Source organism: Geotrypetes seraphini, chromosome 8 (genome assembly GCF_902459505.1).
Source record: "Geotrypetes seraphini chromosome 8, aGeoSer1.1, whole genome shotgun sequence".
NCBI classification, from domain to species: domain Eukaryota; kingdom Metazoa; phylum Chordata; class Amphibia; order Gymnophiona; family Dermophiidae; genus Geotrypetes; species Geotrypetes seraphini.
The window spans coordinates 52,218,734-52,238,192 of NC_047091.1; the positions used below are offsets into that span (position 1 = coordinate 52,218,734).

The 19,459-nt window shown below is 50.1% G+C and overlaps 1 protein-coding gene across 2 annotated transcripts in view; it reads left to right on the forward strand.

Moving 5' to 3' along the window:
- Positions 1–19,459, forward strand: part of C8H19orf47 (chromosome 8 C19orf47 homolog) — a 111,482-nt gene that overhangs the window by 35,792 nt on the left and 56,231 nt on the right. The gene's annotated exons all lie outside the window — the stretch shown is intronic.

Sequence of the window (19,459 nt, forward strand, 5' to 3'; positions counted from 1 at the left end):
TCCCCCCCCTCGTGGTCTCCAGTTCGATTTTTTCCGCTGTGCTAAGAAGACACGTTTTTCTTAGCGCTGCCCCAGTGCCTTCTTTGCACCGCGATTTATTATATTTTTTTCTTTTTCGTTGCTAAAAGTCGCTGTGCGTAACAAAATTTTTCTTTCTTTCTTCCTGCTCATTGCGCTTTTCGCGCCCTTTTTCTCGCGATCTGGGGGCTCCCGGATCGCCGCGACCGCAAAGCCTGATTGACCGCGGCCGCCTGGATGTCCCGGCCCATTATGGGCTTTAAAAAGTGCACCGGGTGCGAGTGTCTTCTATCTCTCACAGACCCGCATCGCTGGTGCATCCTTTGCCTGGGGGCCGATCATCCAACAGAAACTTGCCCCCGGTGTGCTACCTTCCAACAGCGGGCGCTCCGACGACGACAGGCCCGCATGGCGGAACTATTTGCTACCGACCAACCCTCGGCCTCGAGATCGGCCCCGGCCTCGATCTCGGCCTCGGGGACCTCGGCCCCGCCTCGGGACTCGACTTCGAAGACCTCGAGCTCTCAGAAGTCCTCTGCCCCGGGTAAGTCCCCTCTTCCTTCCTCAGGTTCCACATCGTCGAAGAAGCCAACCTCGGGGACAATGGCCGGACAGAGTGGAAACTCCACGGCCCCGGCGAAAACCCCGAAGACCTCGGGACGTGCCTCCACCACTCGGGAATGCTCCGAAGCGAGATCGCCCCCGGTGGAGAGCACAGCGGCCTTGGACATGCCATCGATGCTGTCCGTGCCAGTATTCCAGGAACTGCTCCGAGCAATGATCACAACGGAGCTATCCGCTGCCATGGCTCACCTTCAACCGGCCTCGACCTCGCGCGCGCCAGACCAGCCTGAGCAACGCGCCGAGACCCCTCGAGGTAAAGCACGCCATTCTCGTCACCTCTCCTCCTCATCGGATTCCTCCCCGAGGCATTCGAGGCGCACGTCCCCGGCGGAGCGCCGCAGGGCGAAACGAAAATCGAGACACCTCTCTAAGAAAGCCCGGAGTTCCCCTCCGGCTCGAGGGCGCACTCCTTCGACTCGATCGGGGGGGCCACTAAGGGTTACCGAGCTATCTCTCACCAACCCACAGCTCCTATTGACCCCCCCTCGGTCCGGGGCTCCGGTCCGAGGCCCAAGGCTTTCGCCGAGGGAGTCCGGGGAGGGATCCCCGACCAGACATCGGTCGGTACCCAGAACCCCGGCGTCGTCCCCGAGGGGCTCCCCGAGACGACGCAGGTCCTCGACCCCGGAGTGCTTCCACAGCGCGTCTCCGGTATCGGACCGAGGGTCTGAGCGAGAACCCCACTATTCGAGGGAGGCTTCTCCTTCCTTCTCAGCCAAACGGAGGTCTCGGTCACCGTCCCCGCAAGGGGCCACGGGACCCCACCGACCATCCTTCACGAGGTTCGTCCAGGACATGGGATGTGCCCTTGACTTGGATTTACAATCTGACTCAAGGTACTCCAAGGAATACCTGGTGGAGCTGGATATACCTTCCCCGCCCCGAGAGTCTCTCCGGCTACCACTGAACCCGGTACTCGGGCAGACCCTTATCAGGAACCTCGAAACTCCTTACATGGTGACGGCGGTCCCATCTAAAATGGAGTCTAAGTACCGGACGGTACCTTACCCGGGGTTTGAGCAACCACAGCTATCCTACCAATCCTTACTGGTGGAGTCTTCTCTAAAAAAAGATCATTCCTCTAGGGTGTCCGCGGCGGTCCCTCCTGGACGCGAAGGCCGGACACTGGACAAATTCAGACGCCAGTTGTATCAGAACTCTATGATGACCACTAGAGTTCTGAACTACACCTTTACTTTTTCCTCCTACCTCAAGCACCTCATTGGGCGGCTTGCCTCCTTCTCGGAGAGCTTACCCACCCCTCGCCAGACAGAGTTCGGCCTCCTCCTCGAGGATTTTTCCAACCTCAGACTGCACTTGTTCCATGCCGCGTATGACGGCTTTGAACTGTCTTCCAGGGTCTTAGCCTTTGCGGTGGCCATGCGCCGGCTGGAATGGCTACGACTCATCGATATGGACCCTAACCTGCAAGATCGGTTAGCCAACCTCCCTTGCGTCGGGAAGGAGCTCTTCGACGACACCATCGAGGCTGCTATGAAACGGTTGTCGGAACACGAACGTTCCTTTGCGTCTCTTGTCCGGCAGAAGCCTAAACCACAGGCCTCTCGCCCTTTCCGGGGATTACCTCGCCGCTACCCCCAGAAGTCCACACCGGCCTTTTCCAGACCACCGCCGCGACGCCCCCAGGCTCACTCTAGGGCTCCACCAAAGTCACAGCCCATGGCGCAGGCGAAGCCGTCTCCGTCCTTTTGACGGAATGAGCGGACGGGGGCGGGCCCCCTCCGCACCTCCACCGGGCCTCCTCCCCATCGGGGGCCGCCTACGAGCCTACTACCCTCGCTGGAAAGCCATCACATCGGACTCATGGGTCCTTGGCGTGATCTCATCAGGGTACTCGCTCAACTTTCGGGAGGTACCCCCCGACAGCCCACCGGGTGCGTGTCCTCCAAATTGAGCGCAGTTGCCCCTCCTCCTCTCCGAGGCACAGGACCTCCTCCGCCTGCGGGCGGTGGAGCCGGTCCCCCAAAATCAAAGGGGCCAAGGGTTTTACTCCCGCTACTTCCTGGTACCGAAGAAGACGGGAGACCTGCGCCCGATCCTGGACTTAAGGCGCCTAAACAAGTTTCTGGTACGGGAAAAGTTTCAGATGCTTTCCCTTCCGATTCTTTACCCCTTGATCAGCGAAGGCGATTGGCTCTGCTCCCTCGATCTGAAGGAGGCCTACACCCATGTTCCGGTGCACCCTGCATGCCGCAGGTTCCTGCGCTTTCAGGTGGGGGACCTCCACCTGCAATATCGGGTCCTCCCTTTCGGCCTGTCCTCGTCCCCCCGAGTCTTCACGAAGTGCCTCGTAGTAGTCGCGGCTACCTTGCGCTCCCAGGGTCTGCAGGTATTCCCCTACCTGGACGATTGGTTGATCAAAGCCTCAACCAGGGAGGGGGTTATCTCAGCGACCCAACAGACTATTACTACGCTTCAGTGTCTGGGGTTCGAGATAAACTTCCCAAAATCCCAGCTATGCCCCTCTCAGTCCTTACAATTCATCGGGGCTGTGCTGGACACGGTCCGTCTGCGTTCCTTCCTCCCTCCTCAGCGTCGGGAGACGTTGATAAATCTGAGCCGACAAGTCTCGAGATCGACCACCGTCTCGGCACGACAGATGATGACGCTCCTCGGCCATATGGCCTTCACAGTCCACATTACCCTGCTTGCCCGCCTCCATCTGCGGTTACCACAGTGGACCTTGGCATCACAACGGCGACAGGATCGGGACCCGATCTACCACCACGTGACAGTGACTCCTTCCTTGCAAAGATTGCTCCGTTGGTGGGCCGACTCTTCGAATCTTTCCAAGGGTTTGCTCTTTCTCGGCCCGCCACACCACAAGGTCCTAACCACGGACTCGTCGGAGTACGCTTGGGGGGCTCATGTAGACGGCCTACACACGCAAGGCCTGTGGACCACAGAGGACCGTCACTGCCACATCAACGTGCTGGAGCTTCGGGCCATTTACCTCGCCGCGGTGGCCTTTCAGCATCTGCTTCACGACCGGGTGGTTCTCGTCCGCACGGACAACCAGATGGCGATGTACTACGTAAACAAGCAAGGAGGGACGGGGTCTTGGCCTCTCTGCCAGGAGGCCTTACGGCTCTGGGAGTGGGCGGTCTCCCAAAACATCTCCCTTCGAGCGGTTTACATCCAAGGGGAACAAAACTGCTTGGCGGACAGGCTCAGCCGCCTCCTCCAGCCACACGAGTGGTCCCTGCACTCTCAGGTGCTGCAACAGGTGTTCGACACGTGGGGGACTCCCCAGGTAGATCTGTTCGCCTCCCCCGACAATCAAAAACTGCCTCTCTTCTGTTCAAGGATATACTCCCCGGACCGTCTCGAGGCCGATGCCTTCCTCCTAGATTGGGAGGGAAAGTTCCTCTATGCGTTCCCGCTGTTTCCTCTGATTCTGAGGACGCTGGTCCATCTAAAATCTCTGAGGGCCACTCTGATCTTGATCGCTCCTCGATGGCCCCGCCAGCCTTGGTTCTCCCTACTACTTCAACTCAGTGTCAGGGAACCTCTGCTTCTGCCTGTCTTTCCCTCTCTGCTATCTCAGAGTCGGGGTTCACTGTTAAATCCCAATCTTCAGTCTCTTCATCTGACTGCTTGGTTTCTTTCCCCTTGACTTCCCTCCCTGTATCTCAGTCGGTCAGGGAAGTGTTGGAGGCTTCTCGGAAGGTCTCGACTAGACTCTGCTATTCTCAGAAGTGGACTAGATTCTCGTCCTGGTGCTCCTCTCACCGCCAGGACCCGGTGTCGGTCCCTGTGTCCTTGGTTCTGGAGTATTTACTCCATTTATCTCACTCTGGCCTGAAGACCAATTCCATTCGAGTCCATCTCAGCGCCATTGCTGCCTTTCATCAGCCCCTGGAAGGGAAAGCTCTTTCACTCCATCCCTTAGTTTCCCGTTTCATGAAGGGGCTCCTGAATGTTCATCCTCCCCTCAAACCGCCTCCGGTGGTTTGGGACCTCAATGTGGTTCTAGCTCAACTGATGAAACCTCCATTTGAGCCTATGGATAAGTGTCATCTTAAGTTCCTCACTTGGAAAGTGATCTTCCTACTCGCTCTCACTTCTGCTCGGAGGGTTAGCGAGCTGCAGGCCTTGGTGGCGGACCCACCTTTCACGGTATTCCACCATGACAAGGTGGTCCTCCGCACTCACCCTAAGTTTTTGCCTAAGGTGGTGTCTGATTTTCATCTTAACCAGTCCATTGTTCTACCTGTGTTCTTCCCCAAGCCCCACTCTCATCTCGGAGAGGTGGCGCTTCACACTCTCGACTGCAAGCGGGCGTTGGCCTTCTACCTTCAACGCACCCAGTCTCATCGGACGGCCCCCCAATTGTTTTTGTCCTTCGACCCTAACAGGTTGGGGCGCCCAGTTTCCAAGCGCACTCTGTCCAACTGGTTAGCTGCTTGTATTTCTTTCTGCTACGCTCAGGCTGGTCTTGCGTTGTATGGTCGAGTTACGGGACATAAGGTCCGAGCGATGGCAACTTCGATAGCTTTCCTCAGGTCCACGCCTATCGAGGATATCTGCAAGGCTGCCACATGGTCTTCGGTTCATACTTTCACCTCACACTACTGCCTGGATACACTGTCCAGGAGCGATGGCCGGTTTGGCCAATCGGTCTTACGTAACCTATTTTCTTGAATTGCCAACCTCCCTCCATCCCTTATCAGTTAGCTTGGAGGTCACCCACATGTGAGAATCTCATGCCTGCTTGTCCTGGGATAAAGCACAGTTACTTACTGTAACAGGTGTTATCCAGGGACAGCAGGCATATATTCTCACAACCCGCCCACCTCCCCGGGGTTGGCTTCTTTGCTGGATATGTGAACTGGAGACCACGAGGGGGGGATGCGCCCTCTAGTGGAGCAGGAGGAACACATGCGTGGTGCAGCCAGCAAGCTTGAATCTTCAATCAAGTTTTCTTGAAATGCTGTCCGCATCGGGGCTCCGTAGATGACGTCACCCACATGTGAGAATATATGCCTGCTGTCCCTGGATAACACCTGTTACGGTAAGTAACTGTGCTTTTAAGGACACAGTCATTGAGGCGCAAAATCTATATATACCAAGAGGAAAAAGAACAAGGAACCGACGTGGCTCATTGTAGTGGTGAAAGAAGCAATCAGACAAGAAGGCTTCATTTAAGGAATGGAAAGGGTCGAAAACTAGAAAAAGCACAAACAACATCAACGCAGGTGGCATAAGAGGTGAGGTGTTGAACTAGTTTCATGGCTTCCTTATGTCCCGTACCTATCAAGTACGTTTCAATTATGATCTCCTGTTGCTTTTCAATGTCTACATGTCCTCACTGGGCGTGCAATTAACCCAGCTGGGGATAAAATTATTCAGTTACGCAGATGACTTTACAATCATCATCCCATTTGCTAACTCTATCTCAGAAACTATTCCCAAGACATCAGAAGCTATAAATTTGACGGAGCATTGGATGACAGACTTCAAGCTCAAACTTAATTCAGAGAAGATAAAATTTTTCATTGCTTCGCCACATCCACTATGCATCAATAAACTTAGTTACCCTATTCAGTCCACCATGAAGATACTGGGTGTAACTCTGGATCAATGCATAACCATGAAAGACCAGGTGGACTCTTTAATCAGAAAGGGTTTTTTCACTCTCTGGAAACTTAAATCCATTAAATCATATTATCCCAGGACAAGCAGGCAGCTATTCTTGACTGATGGGTGACGGCACTGACGGAGCCCCGGTACGGACAATTTTAGAGTGATTGCACTCTAAGAACTTGGAAAGTTCTGGTAGGCCGCACCGCGCACGCGCGAGTGCCTTCCCGCCCGACAGAGGCGCGCGGTCCCCAGTTTTCTTGTTTCCGCGGAGCCAAGAAGACGCACGTTTCAACGGCTGTTGAACTTTTTCTATTTTTTCGCCTTCCCGCTCGTGTAAACTTCTTGGGAAATATTGTTTCCCTCTTTTTATTTATTTTCCTTCAAAAAAAAAACAAAAAACCGAATTTTGGTTTTTCTTCTAATTTTTTCGTTTTGCCCCGGCGGGGCCTGCTGCCACCATCGAAGCCTCGGCCTTCGATTTGGCAGAAGCCGTGTTTACGTTCATGCCCCCCCAACCCGGCTTTAAAAAGTGCCAGCGGTGCGCGAGGCCTATTTCTAACTCTGACCCGCACAACTGGTGTTTGCAGTGCCTCGGACCTGACCATCGGGCATCCACCTGCACACGCTGTGCCACTCTCCAGAAAAGAACCCTTAAAAACCGTCAAATTCAGCAACGGTTATTATTCGGTACCGACATGTCGGACACAGCGGCACCGGTCCCTACTTCGACCCCGACAAAGTCGGCACCCGTCTCGTCGACGCCGCGCGATACCGCGTCGGCGTCGCACCAGTCAGGTAAGCCGGCTAAGAAGCCTTCCCCGCTGGAGCGTCCTCCGGTCAAAGTAGCAGAGAGCCCAATCCTGCCGACCGCGAGGCGCCCACGGAAGCGCTCCGCACCGATAGAGGTAAGCCCCTCGACATCGGGTTCCTCTTCGGAGTGTAGAGCGGCACCAAAGGTACCGCAGAAGAGAAAAGCGGTACCGGTGCCTTCTTTAGACGAGCGCATTGCCGCCGTCTTACAAGTGCAATTGGAGAATCAGTTAAAGCAACTCCTTCCTGCACTACTGGTACCGAACCTTCCGATACCGGTCCGGTCTGAGCCATCGGTGCCGATAGTTCCACAGCCCATGCTCTCGTCTTCCTCTTTGTCAGCACCGACACAGTCTACCTCCATGCCAGTCCTAGCACCGGAGTCGACTGCTCAGCATCAGGCTGTTCAGACGTCGGCACCGGTGCAACTGCAATCTCCCGGTACCATCTCTATGAGATCAGGAAAATCGGTACGCAAATCCCGACACCTAGATCCCTCCACTCCGGAATCTCGACGCAGTTTTCAAATTCGAGACCCTGATCTGTGGGGTGATTCAGAGGACCCTATGCTCTCTGAAGGGGAATGTTCATCTGGTGATGAGGATCCTTCTACTTTAGATCCATCCTCTAGACCAGATGTAACTTCATTTTCATCCTTTTTAAAAGAGATGTGTGACTCTCTCTCTATCCCCTTGGAGGCTGAGTCGAAAAAATCCAAAGCTTTTCTTGAAGCACTGGATTTTGACCAAGCTCCAAGGGAATATCTCAAGCTACCTCTCCATGATATCTTGAGAGAAACCTTTTACAAGAATTTGGAGACACCCTTGACTATTCCTGGAGCACCTCGCAAATTGGACTCCTTATACAAAGTCATCCCAATTCCTGGGTTTGACAAACCACAGCTCCCACATGAGTCCCTATTGGTTGAATCCACTCTAAAAAAGTCCACGGGAGCTAGTGTGTACGCCTCAGTCCCTCCTGGCAGAGAGGGAAAGGCCATGGACAAGTTTGGCAAACGGCTATACCAAAATGCCATGTTAGCCAACAGGTCAGGGAATTATGCATTCCACTTCTCCTTCTATCTTAAACATCTCGTTCAAGATCTGACTTCTTTTGAGAAGTACCTCCCTGACCGTAAAAAATCTGCTTTTCGCCACACTACTTCATCACTGTTGCAGCTTAGGAAGTTCATGGTCAGGTCGATATATGACACCTTTGAGCTGACCTCTCGGGCTACAGCTATGTCGGTGGCTATGCGTCGACTGGCGTGGCTCAGGGTGTCAGAACTGGATGTCAATCATCAAGATCGACTGGCTAATGCACCGTGCCTGGGGGATGAGCTGTTTGGAGAATCCATGGACTCCACCACTCAAAAGTTGTCGGCACATGAAACTAGGTGGGATACTCTCCTCAAAACCAAAAAGAAAACCCCACCTTCCAGGCCTTTTCGCCAACAGTCGGCCTACCAACGTCGATTTGTTGCTCGTCCTTTGCCACAAGCCCAGCAACAACCCAGACGTCAGCGGCAACAACAGAGGCCAGCTGCTAGACCAGCACAGCAGCAACAACAGGTGAAGCCTCCCCCTTCACAAAAATCCACTCAACCTTTTTGACTTAGTTCTCCAGGACATAGCCAGTCTCCATCCTGCTGCTCTTCTTCCGCAGCCCATAGGAGGACGCCTTACTTTCTTCATAAGCCGTTGGGAATACATCACCTCGGATCAGTGGGTCCTCAACATCATCCGCCACGGCTACTCTCTCAACTTTCAGACTCTTCCGGGCCAAAGTATTCCAAAAGAGTCTGCTTTGAACTCTCCTCAGTCCTCCCTCCTTCTTCAGGAAGTTCAATCCCTCCTCCTTCTGAACGCCATAGAGGAAGTTCCTCTAGATCAAAAGGGGCAGGGATTCTACTCACGTTATTTCCTAGTCCCCAAAAAAACAGGAGATCTCAGACCTATTCTAGATCTTCGGGACCTCAACAAATGCTTGGTCAAAGAGAAATTCAAAATGTTGTCTCTGGCCACTCTTTACCCCCTTCTCAATCAAGGCGACTGGCTATGCTCCCTCGATCTCAAAGAAGCATACACTCACATACCGATCGATCTAGCCTCCAGAAAGTATCTCCGCTTCATGATCAATCACTGTCATTACCAGTACAAGGTTCTGCCCTTCGGTCTTGCCTCCTCTCCAAGAGTGTTTACCAAATGCCTGATTGTGGTAGCTGCTTTTCTTCGTACCCACCACCTTCAGGTGTTTCCTTATCTAGACGATTGGTTGATCAAAGCCAATGCACCTCAGACAGTTCTCACGGCCACCAACCAGACCATTCTGTTTCTCCGTTTGCTGGGATTCGAGATCAATCTACCCAAATCTCATCTCATTCCCTCTCAGAGACTTCAATTCATTGGAGCAGTCTTAGACACAGTCCTCATGAGAGCATTCCTACCGACCAACCGTCTTCTCATGCTTCAATTTCTATGTCAACAGGTGCTTCTGCGGACGTCCATCTCTGCCAAGCGCATGATGGTTCTCTTGGGTCACATGGCGTCTACAGTTCATGTCACCCCCTTTGCACGTCTTCACCTACGCACCCCTCAATGGACCCTAGCCAACCAGTGGTCCCAAGCGATGGATCCTTGCTCACGACACATATCTGTAACATCATCTCTTCGTCAGTCTCTACAATGGTGGTTGATATCCTCAAATCTATCCAGAGGTCTTCTGTTCCATCTACCTCCCCATCAACTGGTTATCACCACCGACGCCTCCCCTTATGCCTGGGGAGCTCATTTGAACGAGTTCCAAACTCAGGGACTTTGGACAGCCCAGGAAAAGAAACATCAAATCAATTTCCTGGAACTCAGAGCGATGTTTTATGCCCTCAAGGCCTTCCAACATCTCCTCTTTCCTCAAGTTCTCTTGCTGTGCACAGACAATCAGGTTGCGATGTACTACATCAACAAGCAGGGTGGAACGGGCTCTCGCCTCTTGTGCCAGGAAGCACAGAAGATCTGGACTTGGGCCATAAACCACCATCTATTCCTGAAAGCTATCTACATTCAGGGAAAACAGAATTGCTTGGCGGACAAGCTCAGCAGAGTTCTCCAGCCTCACGAGTGGACACTCGATCCTCTCACCCTGCAGTCCATCTTCACTCAGTGGGGCACTCCTCAGATAGACCTCTTTGCAGCCCCTCACAATCACCAGCTGCCCCTCTTCTGCTCCAGACTCTACACTCCTCACCGTCTGGCAGCGGATGCATTTCTCCTCGACTGGTCCAATCTGTTTCTGTATGCTTTCTCTCCTCTGCCTCTCATGTTGAGAACCTTATTCAAGCTCAAGAGAGAGCGAGCCACCATGATTCTGATTGCTCCACGGTGGCCCAGGCAACATTGGTTCTCCCTTCTACTTCAACTCAGTTCCAGGGAACCTTTTCTTCTTCCTCTGTTTCCTTCTCTGCTTACACAACAGCAGGAGACCCTTCTACATCCCAACCTCCAGTCTCTGCACCTGACAGCCTGGTATCTCTCGGGCTGACTTCTCATGATACACTTTTATCTCAGCCTGTTCGTTCAATTCTGGATGCCTCCAGGAAACCTGCCACTCTGCAATGTTACCATCAGAAATGGACACGTTTTTCTTCCTGGTGCTTCCTCCATCACCATAATCCCACTTCCCTTGCAGTGGAAACTTTATTGGATTATCTCCTTTCCATATCTGACTCTGGCCTCAAGTCTTCCTCTGTCAGAGTCCACTTAAGTGCTATTGCGGCGTTTCATGAGCCAGTCCATGGAAAGCTCCTCTCAGCTCATCCCCTGGTGTCTAGGTTCATGCGGGGTCTTTTCAATGTTAAACCACCTCTTAAAGCCCCTCCTGTTATCTGGGATCTTAATGTGGTTCTTTCCGTCTTAATGAAACCTCCATTTGAACCTTTAGCTACTACCACTTTCAAGTTTCTCACTTGGAAGGTTCTTTTCCTCATCGCCCTTACCTCTGCCAGGAGGATCAGTGAGCTACATGCACTGGTTGCAGATCCACCTTTTACGGTTTTTCATCATGACAAGGTGGTCCTGCGTACACATCCAAAGTTTCTCCCTAAGGTTGTCTCCGACTTCCATCTCAACCAATCCATTGTTCTGCCTGTCTTCTTTCCAAAACCTCATTCTCATTCTGGAGAACAGGCCCTGCATACTTTGGACTGTAAGAGGGCTCTCGCTTACTATCTTGAGCGTACAAAACCCCACAGATCAGCTCCTCAGCTCTTTCTGTCCTTTGATCCGAATAAATTAGGACGCCCTGTTTCTAAACGTACGTTGTCTAATTGGCTGGCAGAGTGCATTTCATTCTGTTATGCTCAGACCTGACTGACACTGGAAGGTTCTGTCACAGCCCATAAGGTCCGAGCTATGGCAGCATCTGTAGCTTTCCTCCGGTCCACGCCCATTGAGGAAATCTGCAAGGCTGCCACTTGGTCTTCAGTTCATACTTTTACTTCTCATTATTGTCTGGACGCATTTTCCAGACGGGATGGACACTTCGGCCAATCTGTTTTGCAAAATTTGTTTTCCTAATGGCCAACCTTCCCTCCATCCCTCTTTTTGTTAGCTTGGAGGTCACCCATCAGTCAAGAATAGCTGCCTGCTTGTCCTGGGATAAAGCACAGTTACTTACCGTAACAGGTGTTATCCAGGGACAGCAGGCAGATATTCTTGCGTCCCTCCCACCTCCCCGGGTTGGCTTCTTAGCTGGCTTATCATAACTGGGGACCGCGCGCCTCTGTCGGGCGGGAAGGCACTCGCGCGTGCGCGGTGCGGCCTACCAGAACTTTCCAAGTTCTTAGAGTGCAATCACTCTAAAATTGTCCGTACCGGGGCTCCGTCGGTGCCGTCACCCATCAGTCAAGAATATCTGCCTGCTGTCCCTGGATAACACCTGTTACGGTAAGTAACTGTGCTTTTTGATACGTCAGCATTCAGAATCCTGGTACAATCCCTCGTACTGAGTCAACTTGACTACTGTAACATTGCCTATTTAGCAATCTCCCAAAAGAATATGCGACGTTTACAATTAATGCAAAATGCAGCGGTCAGACTAATCTTCGGGCTAAAGAAATTTGATCACGTGACACCAGTTACACTGGCTGCCGATGGAAGCTCGCGTAAAGTTCAAGTTCGCCTGCCTCTGCTTTAAAGTACTATACGGACTAGTCCCTAAATACATAACTGACCTTTTCTCCTTCTCAGCTAACAAACACAAGAGAAGCTCACATTTGAACTTTGTTTCCCCCCCAGTTAGAGGATGTAAACTAAAAAAACACCATGAACACCTTCTCTCACATCAGGCAGCATTATGGGGTAAAGATCTAGAACAATTGCTTTTGCCCACTACTTATGAGGAATTCAGGAAGAGCCTAAAAACACATCTGTTCCTGAAGTATCTAGACAGCTGACCCATACATCTCTCCTCAATAATGGTTCTCGTGACATATCAACCACTTGCTTTCACCTCTTTTAAGTTCAATCAATTTGTACCTTCTTTTATTCTTTTGTAAACCGCATAGAACTTCACGGTACTGCGGTATATAAACTGTTATTATTATTATTGTTATTAGGCGGTAAGAGGGGCCAAAAGAGACTATGAGGAAAAAAATAGCCAAGAAGGCAAAAAACTTCAAGCTGTTCTTTTGATACATTAAGGGGAAACGACCTGAGAAGGAAGCAGTGGGGTCGTTGGATGACCATGGAATAAAGGGAGTGCTAAAGGAGGACAAAACCATCGCCGACAAACTGAACACATTTTTTGTGTCTATATTTACCAAAGAGGATATACACAACATATCGGAAGCCGACAGGCTATACGCAGGAAACGAAGACGGGAAACTGACTAGGTTGACGGTCAGTCTAGAAGAGGTATGCAGGCAGATTGATAGGCTTAAAAACGATAAATCCCCTGGACCGGATGGTTATAGCTGAACTAATTCAACTAATAACCAATCTGTCAATCAAATCGGGAAGGATTCTGGAAAACTGGAAAGTGGTGAATGTTACGCCGATCTTCAAGAAAGGTTTGAGGAGAGATCCAGGAAATTACAAACCGTTGAGTAGGTGGTAGAGGCGCTGATAAAAGACTGCATCATTGACCACATTGACGGACACAATCTGATGAGGACAAGCCAGCACGGCTTCAGCAAAGGCAGATCTTGCTTGACAAACTTGCTGCACTACTTCGAGGGAGTTAACAGGCAGATAGACAAGGGTGACCTGGTCGACATTGTATATCTGGATTTTCAGAAGGTGTTCGACAAGGTCCCGCATGAATGCCTACTTTGAAAAATTGCGAGTCATGGAATAGAGGGTGAAATACTAACAAGGATTAAAAACTGGTTGGCGGAAAGGAAACAGAGTGGGTATAAATGGACAATATTCGGACTGGAGGAGCGTCACTAGTGGAGTGCTGCAGGGCTCGGTGCTTGGACACGTGCTCTTCAAAATATTTAGAAACGACCTGGAAATTGGTACGATGTGCGAGGTGATAAAATTTGCAGATGACACAAATTTATTCAGAGTAGTGAAGACACAGAAGGATTCTGAAGACCTGCAACGTGACATAAACATGCTCGAGAAATGGGCCACGACATGGCAAATGAGGTTTAACGTTGATAAGTGTAAAGTACTCAGAGAGACCCCCCAGGGAAGTGACTTGGGAGTACCGGTTGACAAGACGATTAAGCTGTCCGCTCAATCAGCGGCGGCGAAAAGGATGCTAGGAATGATTAAGAAGGGGATCACAAACAGATCGGAGAAGGTTATCATGCCGCTGTTCTGGGCCATGTTACGACCCCACCTGGAATACTGCGTCCAGCACTGGTCGCTGTATTTGAAGGACACAGTACTACTCGAAAGGGTCCAGGGAAGAGCGACTAAAATGGTTAAGGGGCTGGAGGAGTTGTCGTACAGTGAGAGGTTAGAGAAACTGAGCCTCTTCTCCCTTGAAAAGAGGAGACTGAGAGGGGATATGATTGAAACATTCAAGATACTGAAGGGAATAGACTTGGTAGATAAAGACAGGTTGTTCACCCTCTCCAAGGTAGAGAGAATGAGAGGGCACTCTCTAAAGTTAAAAGAGATAGATTCCGTACAAACGTAAGGAAGTTCTTCTTCACCCAGAGAGTGGTAGAAAACTGGAACGCTCTTCCGGAGGCTGTCATAAGGGAAAACAAGGGGATTCAAGACAAAGTTAGACAAGTTCCTGCTGAACCAGAACATACACAGGTAAGGCTAGACTCAAGGCACTGGTCTTTGACCTAAGGGCTGCGGCGGGAGTGGATTGCTGGGCACGATGGACCATTAGTCTGACCCAGCAGTGGCAATTCTTATGTTCTTATTTCTAGTGTAAAAAAGCATGTGTTCTGTTTGCACCAGTTCATTCAAGTTTTGTAGCTAGCAATTCAGTGAGCTGTCTCATCTGCACAGTTCCCTCATTTTCACACTGTTTGGTTTTGTATGTTTTCTCTGCCTTTTGTTAGTCAATGGTAGCTCAACTACATTTAGTGCTAAGCCCTTTTGTGCAAATTCAACTCTTCCATCTGGAGTCCTTGGTCCAGTTTTGAGCTGTTTTTACTGCTAATATCATTCTTAGGGCTTTTGGCTGAACTCCTAGGCAGAGGTTTAGATGTTTTGAGTTTGTCTCGCTGCCTTTGGTTAATGCTGTGGGACTATATTGTCTGGAGGCCTTCGAGCATGCACGGATGTCAGTGTGATGACATCATGCCGACATCCGTGCACTTCTGGATGCCCTCGAGCTTTGACCACCAGTTTAATGTGTTGCAGCTTTGCAAAGCTTATGAGATACTGCTCTATGGGTATAGTGACACTTATCTTTTTGTGCTTCATAGTGTACTATCATATTGGTTGGATGGTGGGCTCATCCTTATATGCGGTACTGGCACTGCATTCTTCTAGGTGATATGGTGGCTAAAGCCTTATAGGCTGCTTAAAGATAGCTTTCTACCTAGTGATAGCATGCTTAGGCTTGCTGGCAGGTGGTATCATTAGAAGCTACATGGTACAGTGTTCTTTATATTCTATGATGATAGTAGCCATGAATGGCAAATATTGGCAACGCCATTGTAAACAGCAAATAGTGTCTTGATATTTTGCAAGAAGGCAAGCCTCCCTTTTGGGCTGCTAGTGATAGTAGAACAGCAGCGAAAGTGCCGATAAAACACAACTACGATACAGAAGAGGCAGAGTCCACTGAGTGAATGGAAAAAATGCAGTGTAAAACAGGAGGTTGAGCCAATACAAAGAATAGGATAAATTTGAAACTACACCATGAGGCAATCACTGTCATCTTAGTTAAAGATGATGCTGTCTGTAAAAATCAAATAAAGATATTGGTTCTCTACAAAAGAAAAGGAGCCAAAACTGTGAATGAAAGATGAGATATTCCTGTATAGTGCAATAGGAACCTGAAGTGAGGGAAGCCAAGTGCCATCAGTATGCCTCCCTTGGATTACCATAGTGCACCCTCCAAAACTGCTATTATTGTGTCTCCCCTGTGGAAGTGGCCCCACACATAATCCATGGTACACTAATATGGTACAGGAAAAGTGAAGGCTGACAGAACCACATAACTGCTGTTGTAGAACAGTAAAAGTTGGAGCTGGCATTGTGTAACGTGATAGAGAAGGCTGCCCTCCACTGTAGAACCTATGAGGCCACTGAGAATAGTCAGCCTACCGCCAATGCATAGCGTAGGAGAGTGCCAGTACCATGCAGCTAGAGAAAAAATAAGGGTGCTGAACTGACCTTGCGGAAAAGTCTTTGCACTTTGCAGCCCATTAGGATGCTGTCACCTTGCAGCATAAGGATGCCACTATTGTGCAGCAGACAAGAACAGAGCCTGTCCTGACAACAGCCCTCCCTTCAATCACTTACCCAAAGCAGTAGCAGCAGCTGGTGAGCAGAGGCAGCGCCATAACAGGCTGTTCCTGGTCAGCCCCAGCAGGGCCTTTCCTCTGCCACGTCACTTCTGTTTTGGCAGAGGAAAGGCCTTGCTGGAGCTGGCTGGAAGCAGCCTGTTTACATTGCTGCTACTGCTTTGGGTAAGTGAGTGAGAAGGGATGGGGGGTTTCCTCAGGATTCCAGCTTCGGGAGCTGGAGGGAGGGGGGATTATTAGGACCAGTTGCCTGCTACTTTGGGGGCTGGAGGGAGGGGGATTGTCAGGACTGGCTGCCTGCTGCTTTGGGGGCCGGAGGGAGGGAGGGTTGTCAGGATCGGCTACCTGCTGCTTCGGGAGCTGGAGGGAGGGAAGGGGCATTATCAGGACCGGCTGCTGCTGCTTTGGGGGCCAGAGGAAGGAAGATTTGTGGTTGCCGCTTATGCTTCAGGAGAGCCACAGGCAAGTAAGGGGGAGGGTGGGGGGGTGGATCAAAAGTTGGGGGAGGGGGGAGGAAAGGACATGGTTGCTGGATCTGCAGGGTGAAAGGCACGGGAGGAATGATGGATGGATGCTGAAGCCATAAGGGGGGGGGGGGAGAAAGTGACCCAGACCAGAAAAGAGGGTGGGACGGAAGGAAGGAACAGATGCTGGACCTACAAGTGGGGGGATGATAGAGGAAGAGAGAGTGACTCAGACCAGAAAGGGGAAGTGGGAAGGGAGATAAAACTGCAGTTGGAATGTGAGAGAGAATGGAGGAGGCTGGAACTTGAGAAGGAAAAGATAGAAAGGAATTTCAGTTCTTAGGATAGGGGAATTCTTTGCTTTTATTTACTGTATTCATTCCAGTATTAATATCAAGTCAATACAGAATTTATGGTATGGGGCAGTGTTCTTTAACCGGCGGTCCATAGACCTGTGCCACTCTGCAGAAATTTTCTGCCGGTCCGCACAGGACTGGCGAGATCAGAGGAGCTCCGACATTTTGCTTCCCAGCTCTCAATACTTGCCTGCAACAGCGCCAATAGCGTCAGCGCAGCAATTCGCTTAGGCGGTCTTGGGTCCTTTGATGGGTTGCGCCGCCTCTGAGGAAAGAGGAAGTTGCATCATCAGAGGTGGGCTGCGACTCAGCAAAAGCCCCAAGGCTGCCTAAGTGAATCGCTGTGCTGATGCTTTTGGTGCTGTTACAGGCAAGTACTGAGGGGAGCGGAGGGAAGGGGAGGAAGCCACTGTTGGATGCTGGGAAGCTGCTGGATAAAGGGAGAGCTGCTACTGGACCTGGTGGGAGGGAGAAGGAGAGATGCTGCTGGGAGGCGAGGAGGGAAAGGGAAGGGGAGATAGTTACTGCTGGACAGGGGAGGAGGAAAATAGGAAGGAGACAGCTGGCAGGGAGATTAGAGGAGGTGTAGGGGTCAGGGTGGAATGGAGAGATCAGATGAGGGAAAGGGGAGAAATAGGAATGAGAAAGTAGAGAGAGATTAATGCTGGGAAGGGGGACAGCAGAGAAATAAGGAGAGAGGGACAAAGATGCTAGATCTGGTGTAGGAGAGAGAAAAATGAAGAGAGCTGGAAAGGAGAGTAGGGGGGTGCAGGCTGGATGGAAAGGGGAGAGGGGCATAGAAAGAAGACGGGCAGATGGAGGATTGAAGAGACAGAGAGGGCGGATGCTGAAAGGAAGAGAGTGAAAAGAAGATGAAAGCAGAAACCAGAGACAACAAAAGGTAGAAAAAAATTTGTATTTCTATTTTGTGATTAGAATATGTCAGATTTGAAATATGTATCCTGCTAGAGCTGGTGTTAGACATAACTGGGGACTGCAAAGCCCAGGCAGTGCTTCTTTAGCTTCTAACTGGCTTAGGGTTCTCTCTGACCAGGGGGCAGTTGCCCTAGTTCAGGGGTAGGCAATTCCGGTCCTCGAGAGCCGGAGCCAAGTCAGGTTTTCAGAATATCTACAATCAATATGAATGAGATGGATTTGCATGCACTGCCTCCTTGAGATGCAAATCTACCTCATGCATATTGTGGATGGTTCGACGAAGAATTACTCCTACTCAAGAGACAATGTAGATGTCTGGAAAGAAAATGGAGAAAAACCAACCAAGATCACACTAAAACCGCCTGGAAAAAAAATTAACAAACAATACAAACTTCTATTAAAAGAAAAGAGAAAAAAACATTACACCAACCTAATAGGCACGGAAACTCAAGACACCAAAAAACTATTCCAAATATTAAAAGATCTAACTAACAACATACCCTATTTGACCACTAACAATAACTCCCCCCCCTTCAGCCTCCCTCCTAGCTGAACACTTCAAGAATAAAATTACAAACACCAGAGCTACTCTCATTAGTAACCCAACCCACCTACTCGAAATCACAATACTCCCCACAGAAAATTAATCTTATGCTGCAGACAGATCTTGGTCCCAATTCCCTAAGATACATTGGACCGAATTCAACAAACTCTACAATAAGTACAGCCACGCATCATGTGAACTCAACCACTGCCCGCCATATCTCCTGTCATCAGCGAGCACTAAGTTCCGTACCTTACTCCTACACTGGATACAAATCATGCTCACAGATGGCATTTTCCCGAATGACCTCAGCGAAATCATCATCACCCCAATCTTAAAAGACCCAAAAGGACCAACAGACCTCTCATCCAACTACAGACCAATAGCCTCAATACCTCTATATATCAAACTAACAGAAGGATTAGTAGCCAAATTCCTCACCAACTATCTCGAGGACCATAACTTACTCCATCCCATGCAAGCCGGCTTCAGAACTAACTTCAGCATAGAGACACTACTAGGCTTTCTTATCGACACAGCAAGACAACACCTCAGCATTGGAAAAAAAATGCTGCTCCTACAGTTGGACCTGACGGCGGCATTTGACCTGGTAGACCATAACATCCTACTGCAAATCTTGGACTCAATAGGCATCTCAGATAAAGTATACTCATGGTTTGAAGGTTTCTTAAAATCCAGAACATACAAAGTAAAATCAGACAAAGAAAAATCCAAACCTTGGTCCAACCCCTGCGGCGTTCCACAAGGGTCCTCACTGTCCCCTACTCTCTTCAACCTATATACGGCCTCTCTTGGCGTTTACCTGAACAAACAAGGCCTATCCTCTTATAGCTATGCTGATGACATCACCATCCTCATTCCTTTCGACCAACCAATGCTCTTAATGTCAGACACACTACACAGAACTCTAGCTACAGTTACGACTTGGATGGAAGACCACAAACTGAAACTCAACCCAGACAAAACTAAATTCATCCTCCTAGAAAATAACAAAATCCCAACCATAACCAACTTAGAAATCAACTCTATCAACTACCCTTTGCAAACCACCCTAAAACTTCTAGGTATGACTATTGACAAAGGCTGCACCATGCAACCACAAATTAACAAAACAATACAGAAATCTTTCGCAGTTATG